Here is an 11,154-nt window from a genome sequence, read left to right on the forward strand (position 1 = left end):
AGTAAATGCTCATACTGTTCACTAATTAGAGTGAAGTAAGGCATTACCATATCCATGTTTCATATTACAAGAAATGTGATGTACAGAGCTGTCAGTGCAATGAATGGAAGTTGCCAGGAAGACTTCTGTAGCCAAAACTAAACCGTAAATTCATTCATTGAACATTTCACTGAACTTTTCCTATACACCAGAAACTGGTAAGCACTGAGGAGACAGTAATGAACAAGAGCTCCTATTCAGACACACATTCCATTCAGGGCTCATAGTCTAATGAGGAAGGCAGACATTAATCAGATAATCACAAAAAGAAATGGACAAGTACAAACTCTGATTATTGCTCTGTAGTAAAAGACAGGATGAGTTGTAATCGGGGAACCTGGTGTAGATGGGGGATTAAGAAAGGTTTTCTTTAGCAAATGGCATTTGAACTGAGGCCTGAAACGAGTGTCAGCTAAGGAAGAAGGTAAATGACTCCAGGCCGAGAAAATAGCACTTGCTAAAGCCCTTATGCGGGGAATTGGTTGGTGTGTTTTAGAAAAGGAAAGAAGAAATATAAAATGCAAACAAAAAAAAAATAGCCTGAGATGACACTAGAGAAATAGAGATTGGGCCATGCAGGGCTTTGTGGGCTATTTTAAGAATATGGATCTTTATCCTCAAAATGTCAGGAGGCAACCCTTGAGGGGAATGGGCATTGACATAATCAGGTTTATAGTTTTTAAGAGGTCTCTCCAGTTACCATGTGGAAAATGGACTGAAGGGCATCAGGTTGGGATAGATTTATTACATAATAGTGTAACAACTGAAAATACATTGATACCATGTACTTTAATTTATGGGTTGTTATAAATTCATAAAATGTGTCTGGGCATTAGTTTCTCCATGTGGAAAATGATGAGGCTGAACTTGTAATTCTCAAAGCTTGGACTCCCCCGCAAATGAGCTGAATAATTGATCCTCTGAGACCTGGAGGCAGCAGCTCCAATCCTTAACCACTTCCTGTGCCGGCTCCAGGATGCCATGCGAGAATGAGCATTTTCTAGGTGCACCATGAGGTGACAAAGATTGAGAGGCCCTCCTCTAAACCCCTTTCCTGCGCTAACATTCCATGATTCTAGGTTTTGAGGAAATCAAATTCTAATCTGACACCTTGGTTTTACCATTGAGGAAAGTGTTGCCCAAAGAAGGAAAGTGGCTCACCTAAAATTGCATGGCTTAGTGTATAGAACATTACTCTCCTAACTAGTAATCCTGGGTTTTTCTAGTTTGCCATACTGTCTCTATATCCTTTGTAAGCAGTGTAATGAATTATTATAATTATCAAATTGCAGGTGCTTCTTTTTCTTTCCTCTATGAACAGAAGTACAGTTTATTCTTTTTTGATTACCAGTTAAGAATTTATTGCTGTAAGTCATCAAGCATCGTTTTACTAAAACTTGAAGACTAGAAATGGAGAAATTAATTCCTAGGAAAACAACACATCTTATCTTATTCTGGCTTAGCTGAAAATATTGCAAGACTAGCATTTCTATTTCAAAATCAGTCCAAAGGCTGTGAGCATACAGAAGCGATGAATAGAAAGATAAGTTAGCTGAACTCTTAATGACTTTTACTTGATTTGAACTTGAGTTCAAAGGTAAATCAAAAGTTTAAAGTTGAACTTGAATCTTACTATGCCATATAGGCTTTCCTTAGCCTTCTCAAAAATCTAAAGTATAAGGGAGGTCCAGGAGTATAGTGATTCTGCGCACAGACTCTGGAGTCAGGTGGTCTGAGTTCAAATCCCCAGCTTCTCCTCCTACCAACTTCGTGACTTAGGAAAAATTACCTTTCTCAGACTCATTTTATCCACTTGAAGAGTAGAAATGATGACATTTCACAGTAAAAATTAAATGAAGCAATATATGAAGTAATTTTCTCTTAAATCTTAAATTACCTCAGCATTTGCTTTCATAATTTCTTTCCAATTTTAAGTGACGAAGTCCATCCCAGCTATTCCCTTCATTATCTCATGAATTCTGATTATGTATTCTCTCAGCTTTTATCCAATCTAAGAGCTTTTTTACTTTTCTCATCTGTCCTTATATAAAAAAAAAAAAAACGGCATTCCATCTTCTAAAAAATTTTTGTTTCTATTTTCTAACTCTATTATTTTTGTCTTGGAGCTTTTCTAACTGAAATGTGTATGAAATATAGCAATAGGAACTTCCCAAGAAATAAAATATTCTGTGGTTTGTTTTTCTTGTAAAGAGTACTATAATTCCTTGGGTTTAATTGACAACATCCTTTATGAGGACACTCAGCATCTCAGCATTGATGGCCTCCTAGACAGCAGTTTTGGCCCAAGTATTCAGGGAATGACGAGGACATACTCCAAGATCCCTTTCCTGAATCACTGTTCATTGTTTATAAAACTCATCTTGTAAACCTGCTTTGATTTATTTCCTTATCAATACCCAAGATAATCCTGTTGAAGTTTACTCTGCTTTTCTGCCCATATTCCCCACTTCATCTTTTGAGGCCTACCTGTCTCCTTGGCACATTATCCATGTTAAGTGCCTCCAAGGTACTGTGGATACTAGTAAATGCCAAATTAAGTGGGGGGTTTTATTATTTCCCTACATCACATATAATGATATCAGATGGGCTTGGTTTGAGCTCTGATTTCTGAGACACCTACTTTGACTAACTATCTAGGACAGTAGTTTTCTTTTCTTTTTTTTTTTCTTCATCCAGAAACTTTATTGTAAATCATTTGTCAACAAGATCTGCATTTCTAATTTCAGTTTGTCATTACTCTGAGGCACAGAGAAAGGAAAAGATGAGATTAGGGTTAATGTTTATTGAGCACTATGTATAAAGGATCTTATTTAGTCCTTATAAACAGTACCAGGGCAGTGGCTTTCAACCCCAGTGGACATCAGAAGTGTCTGTGACGCTCTTTGAAAATGTGGACATCTAGGACCTACCCAAGACCTAGACTCTCCAGGGTGGGGGTGTAAGCATCTACTTTTTGGTTCTTTAAAGATCCATAGGGTGACTGTGATGTACAACCAAGTTGAAAATCACCAGTCTTGAGAACTGGTCATTATATTTACAATTTATTTTATTTGAATTTTTTTTTTTTTTTTTTAAGGATGGACTGTTCCCTGTCAAAATCTTTTTTCTTCTCTGGGAGCCACAAAAATGAATTTCTAAGAGGAAGTGTCAAGGTCACCTGAGTTTTTCCCCTCTGCTTGCTTGGCATTCATAACTGAGAAAACCTATCCCTTAAGCTTTACTGTAGCTGATTTGTAGCAGAGCCCATCCTGGGCTACTAGTTTCAGAGTGGGAACATGGGGCCATATGTCCTTTTTTAAAAAGTATTATTTGTATAATGTGCTACAACTTTATAAATCCACCCAGAAACTTACATGCCCACTAAATCCAATGAGATAGGTTTTATTATCTTCAATTTTTAGATTAGGAAACAGGCTCAGAGAGTCTAAATGATTTGCCTAAGAGCACCAGGAAATAGTGGCTAGAATCAAACTCAATTCTTCCAACTCCAAATCTAGTACTTTCTGTTCTTTCTACTGATTAATATTTTGATCATTCCATTTTGAAATAATTTCAGACTTATAGAAAAGTTTAAAAAAAATAACTTTCCACAAACCCTTTATCTATATTTGCCAAATGTTAATATTTTACCATGTTAATCATCCTTTCTTCTGTCCTTCTGTACATATGAATTTAATTATTTGTAATTAATATTTAACAGTATATTATAGATATAATTCCCCTTTATCTCTCAATACTTCAGCGTATATTTCCTAAAAACACTGATATTATCTGCAGTCACCACAGGAAGTGATTGCGAATCAAGAAGTTAACATTAATACAATACTATTATCAATGTACAGACCTTCATTTTTTACCCACAAATGTCTTCTGTGGCAAAAGGAAAAAAAAAACAGTTTCTGGTTCAGGATCCAATCAGGGATCACATATTGCATTTGGTTCTCACGTCTGTTTACTATCTTAGTCTTCAAAGTTTTCTTAGTCTGCCTCTGCTGTTCATGACTTGAATAATTATGTATGCTATCATCTGATAAGCAGGAATTGACAGTTCTGGCTGTCAGCACTTGATGGAGTTATTCCAAAATACTTGGGTTCAGTGACATACAGCAGGATGGGCCATAACATTAGGAGAATATTTGGAAACCAATAATAATGGTATTTATTATGCAATATTTATGCTGGACACTATTTTAAATGTCTTCCATATAACTCCTCATTTAAACTTCACAACAAACCTACATAGTAGGTATTGTTACATTATAGATGTGGAATCTGAGGAACAAAGAAGTTAAGTAATTTGCTCAAGGTTATCTGGCCAGGAGATGGCAGGGCTAGGAGTCAAATTCCAACAGCCAGGCTACATCCCTAGTGTGAGCTCTGAACCAGCACAGGCTGAACCAGAGACATTTAACAGAGTTATATGTCTTTAGGCAAATTATTAGCTCAAAAAACTTGAGTCTCATGAACTGAAAATGGGACTAATAATACCAACGTCATAAAGGTGGTTGTAAGGATTACACACAATAATCTGTTAAAGCATTTGGTATGTAGCAAGAACTTCATTTTTTAAGAGTAAAACTTAAAATATAAATATGGAAAAATTGACCGATAAGCATATCTGAAGAAGATACTGTTATGACTAAGTAGATATTGTTATGACTAAGAAGTTACTGTTATGACTAAGTTACACTGAGATGAGAAAACTTTTTAATCATTACAGGTAGGGAGGAGAAGGGAACAGAAGCAACAAACATCTGTTCATATTTTGAGAGACTGGGGAAATACTAGTTAAAACCAAAACCATCTTCAAGGCAAAAGGGGCTAGATAATGATGAGTCATAAACACAATTTTACGATGAATTTATGGAAAGTTGTATCCTTTAGTTATATTAGCAAAGAAGGTAAATATTTTCCATAAAGAGAAAAGTCAGCACCACTCTACTCTGGGCTGAGATATAATTACCTTCCAGCTTTTAAAAGGGAATTGTTCTCCTTAGTGGGTGGCAGTCAGAGGAATCAAGAGGTTTTTATCTTTTGAGTTTTTAATTTCATATATACATGTCTATATATATTTTAGAGACTGGGTCTTGCTCTGTCACCCAGGCTGGAGTGCACTGGCATGATCTTAGCTCACTACATCCTCGACTTCCCAGGCTCAAGTGATCCCCTCACCTCAGCCTCCCAAGCAGCTGGGACTACAGGTGTGCACCACCACACCCAGCTAATTTTTTTTGTTGTTAATTTTTTTTGTAGAGACAGAGTCTTTCTATGTTGCCCAGGCTAGTTTCAAACTCCTGGGCTCAAGTGATCCTCCTGCCTTGGCCTCCCAAAATGCTGAGATTATAGGTGTGAGCCACTGCACCTGGCCTTGAGGTTTTTAAAAGAGAACTCTGGAGACATTGGGTTTCCAGAATTAGAAAAATGTATCGTCATTTTAATGTGACATTTTCATTTAGTCTTTTTTTTTTATTTTTATTTATGTATTTTTTTGAGAAGGAGTCTTGCTCTGTCACCCAGGCTGGAGTGCAGTGGCGCAATCTCGGCTCACTGCAACCTCCACCCCTGGGGTTCAAGCAATTCTCCTGCCTCAGCCTCCCTAGTAGCTGGGATTACAAGTGTGCAGTACCACGCCCAGCTAATTTTTGCATTTTTAGTAGAAACGAGGTTTCGCCATGTTGGCCAGGCTGGTCTCAAACTCCTGACCTCAGGTGATCCACCCGCCTAGGCCTCCCAAAGTGCTGGGATTACAGGCATGAGCCACTGCACCCGGCTCATTTAGTCTTAAAACATTTCAAGGCCGGGCGCGGTGGCTCAAGCCTGTAATCCCAGCACTTTGGGAGGCCGAGGCGGGCGGATCACGAGGTCAAGAGATCGAGACCATCCTGGCTAACACGGTGAAACCCCGTCTCTACTAAAAATACAAAAAATTAGCCGGGCGTGTTGGCGGGCACCTGTAGTCCCAGCTACTCAGGAGGCTGAGGCAGGAGAATGGCGTGAACCCGGGAGGCAGAGCTTGCAGTGAGCCGAGATTGCGCCACTGCACTCCAGCCTGGGGGACAGAGCAAGACTCCGTCTCAAAAAAAAAAAAACATTTCAAATATGTCAACTAAACCTATGGAGAAGATAAGCATATCTGAAGAAGATACTGTCATGACTAAGTCAACTTATTTTTTTAATTAGACTATAGATTTGTGGGGGGTACATGTGCAGCCCAAGGGCTTTTGGGGCTCTGTAGCTACAACAATAGGCAAGGATGGATTTTCATCTCCTTTCTCTCAAGGTTTGAATGTTTCCTCTGAGTCTTTCCACCCAGAGAACCCTAGACTTCTTTCAGTTACCACTCCTTTCCTCACTTTGTCCACTTCTGAGCCCCATATTTTGGGAGCTGAAAGTAAGTAGTGCCTTGGAGAGGGGAGACAAAAAGGGAAAGGGAGCCCAGCAAAGGTTCATTCAAGGCTCACATGTGCATCCCCTACTGGTAGCTGCCTCTTGCCATCCCCACAGCATAAGCCCTCCCCTCCTCACCCCTGCCCAAGGCTGCAGAGCGCCATCCGAGGGCCTCTGTTCCATGCCTGCTGAGTCTGCCAGCTCACACCTTCCATAATCTGCCTCACCCTGCACCTTCCCCAACCTGCCCAACTCTCAACCATCGATCTGTTCATTGCTTATTTTAAAAGCAGCCTTTTCAATCACATTTTTCATTCAGCCATTAGGACAACCATGCTAAAGCAACCCTACAGTAGAGGCCCTTGGCTTTAAGCAGAACTGGTGCAGAATAAAAATGTCAGGGCTTTTTTTCAAAATTTATTAAGAATTTCAAGACAGCAGCAGCAGAGCATTAAACCAAACACAAGGCTCTTCTAGGCATGTGGCCCCGTGTACAGACTACAGGCCCATGCAGCCAGCCTTGGCTGTAAGGGGCCCAAGTGAGTTGAAAGTTAGTCATCTACTAAATACACTGATATATTTAAAACTCAATGTCATATTACTGGAACACTAACAAAATTGCACTTCAATCAAACTGACTAGATTTTATCCAAAAATCTAGTATAATAACACAGGCACACATATTTTAATTTGGTGCTGGAATTCCACAACTGTGCGATAGATTCTCTTAAGTGTTCAAGCACACCTGTACTCTTATTTAAAAGAAAATGTAACTCCACAGGCATTTCCGATACTCAACCAACATTAAAAACCATTGGAAAATAGATGCCTGCATTCCACCTCTAAAGTGTCTGATATACTAATGAAAGAATAACAAGCTTCACAAAGCTATCGGGAAGGAAATGAGATTTATATGTGAAATTAGACTATGCACTATAAAGTAGTAAATAAATGTAAGCTATTGTTCTTATTTAATAGTGATAAAGACAGAACAAGCCTTCAACTTAATCTTATAGGTAGGTAGTCAAGTATTATTATCCATTGGATATGCTGAATATGTTAAATGAATGGCAGAAGAAGGAGGGGAAGGAAGTGGTATCGATGAGAATAGTTTAGACCATGTAAGACGTTTAGAAGTACAAAAGTAAAAATTTCATGAGGACCTAGTATGTTTGGACACTCCCCTGTGACCCCCTACCTCTACCCCACCCCAACATTTCATAGTTAGTGCTGGGTACATAGTAGGTGGCTCAGGAGAAATTTGCAAATGAAAGAAAAGAAAGACCTGCTCTAGGCAAAGGTTTCAAAGGTTTATGGTAGGCATGGATTTCTCCATCTATTATGTTTCATTTTCTGCAGTATAACCTGAGTTGTATTATACTATTATACTATTCTCTTGCTGTCTAGAGGCTCCAAAGCAGACTCTTCAGAACCTCCCCAAGGCCTGATCTTTACCTGCTGGTTATTTCAGAACCCCGGCTCCTTATCAAAAGGAAAGGATCCTATGTCCTATTCCTGCAGGACTGTTCCATACTCCTTGAAGCACTCCAAAAGACAGACCAAGTAATGACTATATCAGGCACTATGGCTGGCTGAGTTCTAAATTAACCCGTGTCACCTCCTGCCTGGTCTGTATAGGGTCAACACTAAGGGAGAATATATGTGTCTCCTTGGAAAAGATAGCCCTAGAGGCCGCCTATGATTTTATGAAATCCAAGTTTTTTAAAGGCTTTGTGCTAAAGCTAGCTACAGATTGTGTGTTACAGCTTTATTACAATATGGGCATTCTCTTAGGGTCTAGGATCCCTTTGTGACTAAATGAAAGCTGAATTCTGTAGTCAATAAGAGTCAACACCTTAGTAAGATACTTCATCCCTCAGAAAGGACTGATGCTGAAAGTCCCTCAGAGAAAAATAGAGAATTAAAGCATGAACCAAGATAGAGAATTAAAGCATGAACCTTGTTTCACCCCTTTGTTTCACATGACTAGGATATGGGTGCTCATTGGAACCATCGGTTGGAAGAATAACAGGCTTATCTGTTTCTTGATCATCTTTCTCAGTGTAGAGCCCAGGGGACTACAGATAACATGTGTGGTTAACAGTAGCCCCCTCTTAAAAAAGGAGAAAGTCATGTTTTCTCAGTTGAATTTGAAACCAAGATCACTTTACTCACTCAATTAAAACTGCTATTGACTGTTCCTTGGATAGCTTCCCTCTGTATTCATAAGGTCCCTTAGTCCTAGATTTTCAAGGTAATGTCATTTGGTTCTCCTCTGTGAGCCAAATATACACAGATATCAAAGTGTTACTAATCCTTTAAGAAGCCAGGAGTTTAAGCTATTACTGAGCTTTGAAAGATTCTCATAACGGAACTTTTGTTTCTGATCAGTGATGTTTTTAATTTGGAGTTGGAGCAGTTCCCTCTGGTATTAGGTGCAGCTGGAGCAGACAGGGCATGCTGTTGTTCTAAAGTAGATAGGTTCTGGGTAATGCTGTTTTTGGTTGGGTTTTTTGTTTTTGTTTTTCGAGACGGGGTCTCACTCTGTTGCCCAGGCTTACTGAAGCCTTGAAGCCTTGAACCTCCTGAACTCTAGCTGTCCTCCCACCTCAGACCTCCAAGTAGCTGAGATCACAGGCGTGTACCACGATGCCCAGCTAGTTTTTTGGGTTTTTTTGTTTTTTTTTTTTGTAGAGACGGGGTCTCCTTATTTTGTCTAGCCTGATCTTGAACTCCTGGGCTCAAGTGATCCTCCAACCTCAGACTCTCAAAATGTTAGGATTACAGGCATGAGCCACTGTGCCTGGCCTAAAATGCTATACTCTCAAGCAGAGTCCTAAATTTTAGTCAACCATTTATCACTTCCATGCTTTTTATCATATTTACCACCTGAAGTTTTACTATTTTTCTTTCAATCCATTCAGTGCTATACTTGAACAAATTTATTTTACTGCTATAAATGGAAAACTACTTGTTTTAAACTATTCTTAATTGAAGGTAATAAAGTACAATGAAAAGCAGTTTAAAAATCCTAGCTAGAGGTATATACCCAAAGGACTATAAATCATGCTGCTATAAAGACACATGCACACGTATGTTTATTGCGGCACTATTCACAATAGCAAAGACTTGGAACCAACCCAAATGTCCAACAACGATAGACTGGATTAAGAAAATGTGGCACATATACACCATGGAATACTATGCAGCCATAAAAAATGATGAGTTCATGTCCTTTGTAGGGACATGGATGAAACTGGAAATCATCATTCTCAGTAAACTATCACAAGGACAAAAAACCAAACACCGCATGTTCTCACTCATCGGTGAGAATTGAACAATGAGAACACTTGGACACAGGGCAGGGAACATCACACACCGGGGGGAGGGACAGCATTGGGAGATACACCTAATGCTAAATGACGAGTTAATGGGTGCAGCACACCAACATGGCACATGTATACATATGTAACAAACCTGCACATTGTGCACATGTACCCTAAAACTTAAAGTATAATAATAATAAAAGAAAAGAAAAAAAAAATCCTAGCTAGGTAACATCTCATGGCAAAGCTTCTGAGACCAAGGCCTGTCCCTCTTTATTTGCAAGGGAAATTAACCAGGGTTGACATACTAACTCAGTATTTCAGTTTTCCTTCCGAGAATATTAAGGGTTGAAAAGAGAATCCTTTTTCTCTCTTCAGTATTTAAATGCTTTTCATTCCAAGCAGTCAGCCTATCTTTGAAAAACTCAATCCCTTTATATTGTATAAGGAATTAAGTATTTGACAGGACTTGTGTGAAAACCCATTTCTTGAATGTAAGAACACCCCAAGGGAGATAGATGGCACTGTCCCTACACCCATGAAATATGTCATCTACTGAGGGTCAGAATAAACTGATTAAAAAGAAATAATAAATGTATTGAAGTCTGAGAAATATGCAAATGGTTAACACTAGAATATGAGCAGCAGAGGAAAAAAGATGGAGTTTTGTCTGTTTTGTTCACTGATAGATCTCTCACTAGCTGTTAGAAGAGTGCTTGGCATATGGTAGGTATCTGCTGAGTCTAAGAACACAAACCACATTCCCCAGTCTCCTAGTGGTGATATAACGCTAAAGATCAGGAGTGGGAAATAGGTTGGCACAATCTGGAGAAATTAAGAGAAGCAAGATTTGGAGAGAATCTTGGAGAAAGTTACAGACACACACAATGGCTCAGAACAGAAGGTACACAATACATATGAAAACAGGTTAAGTATGTCTCACCAAGGTCGTGACCTTATAGCAGCCTTAAAAATGCAAAATACCCTCCAATTTGAATGAATGGTCCCCTTTCCTCAGACCTAAAGCCCCATTCCCCTTATTCACAAGCATCACAAATTTAAATATCACATACACCTTACAAAATGAGCTGACGTTTCTGCAAGACAAACTTCTATTTCCATAAATGTGGGTTACTTTGAGAAACTCAGTTTCATGTAGGTATGTTAGTTTGAGGATTTTTCTGTGTCATTTCAACTACTGAAGTCTCCTAAAGACTTCAACAATTAAAGTTAAGCAGTTGTGCCATTTTTCATAGTTCCCTTGCTATTTTTTTGTTAAGTGGAGTCATTGTTCCTCTGGTACTTATTTCGCATCACACAATTTGTTGCCCTAGAAATAGCAAGAAAAGAGAAACAGATTAGTGTGATTATAAATATGGAG

The 11,154-nt window shown here is 38.9% G+C and overlaps 1 protein-coding gene across 5 annotated transcripts in view; it reads left to right on the top strand.

The window, feature by feature from the left end:
• Positions 1–11,154, top strand: part of NME7 (NME/NM23 family member 7) — a 237,027-nt gene that overhangs the window by 224,896 nt on the left and 977 nt on the right. The gene's annotated exons all lie outside the window — the stretch shown is intronic.

Source organism: Hylobates moloch, unplaced genomic scaffold (genome assembly GCF_009828535.3).
Source record: "Hylobates moloch isolate HMO894 unplaced genomic scaffold, HMol_V3 SCAFFOLD_8, whole genome shotgun sequence".
Lineage (NCBI taxonomy): Eukaryota > Metazoa > Chordata > Mammalia > Primates > Hylobatidae > Hylobates > Hylobates moloch.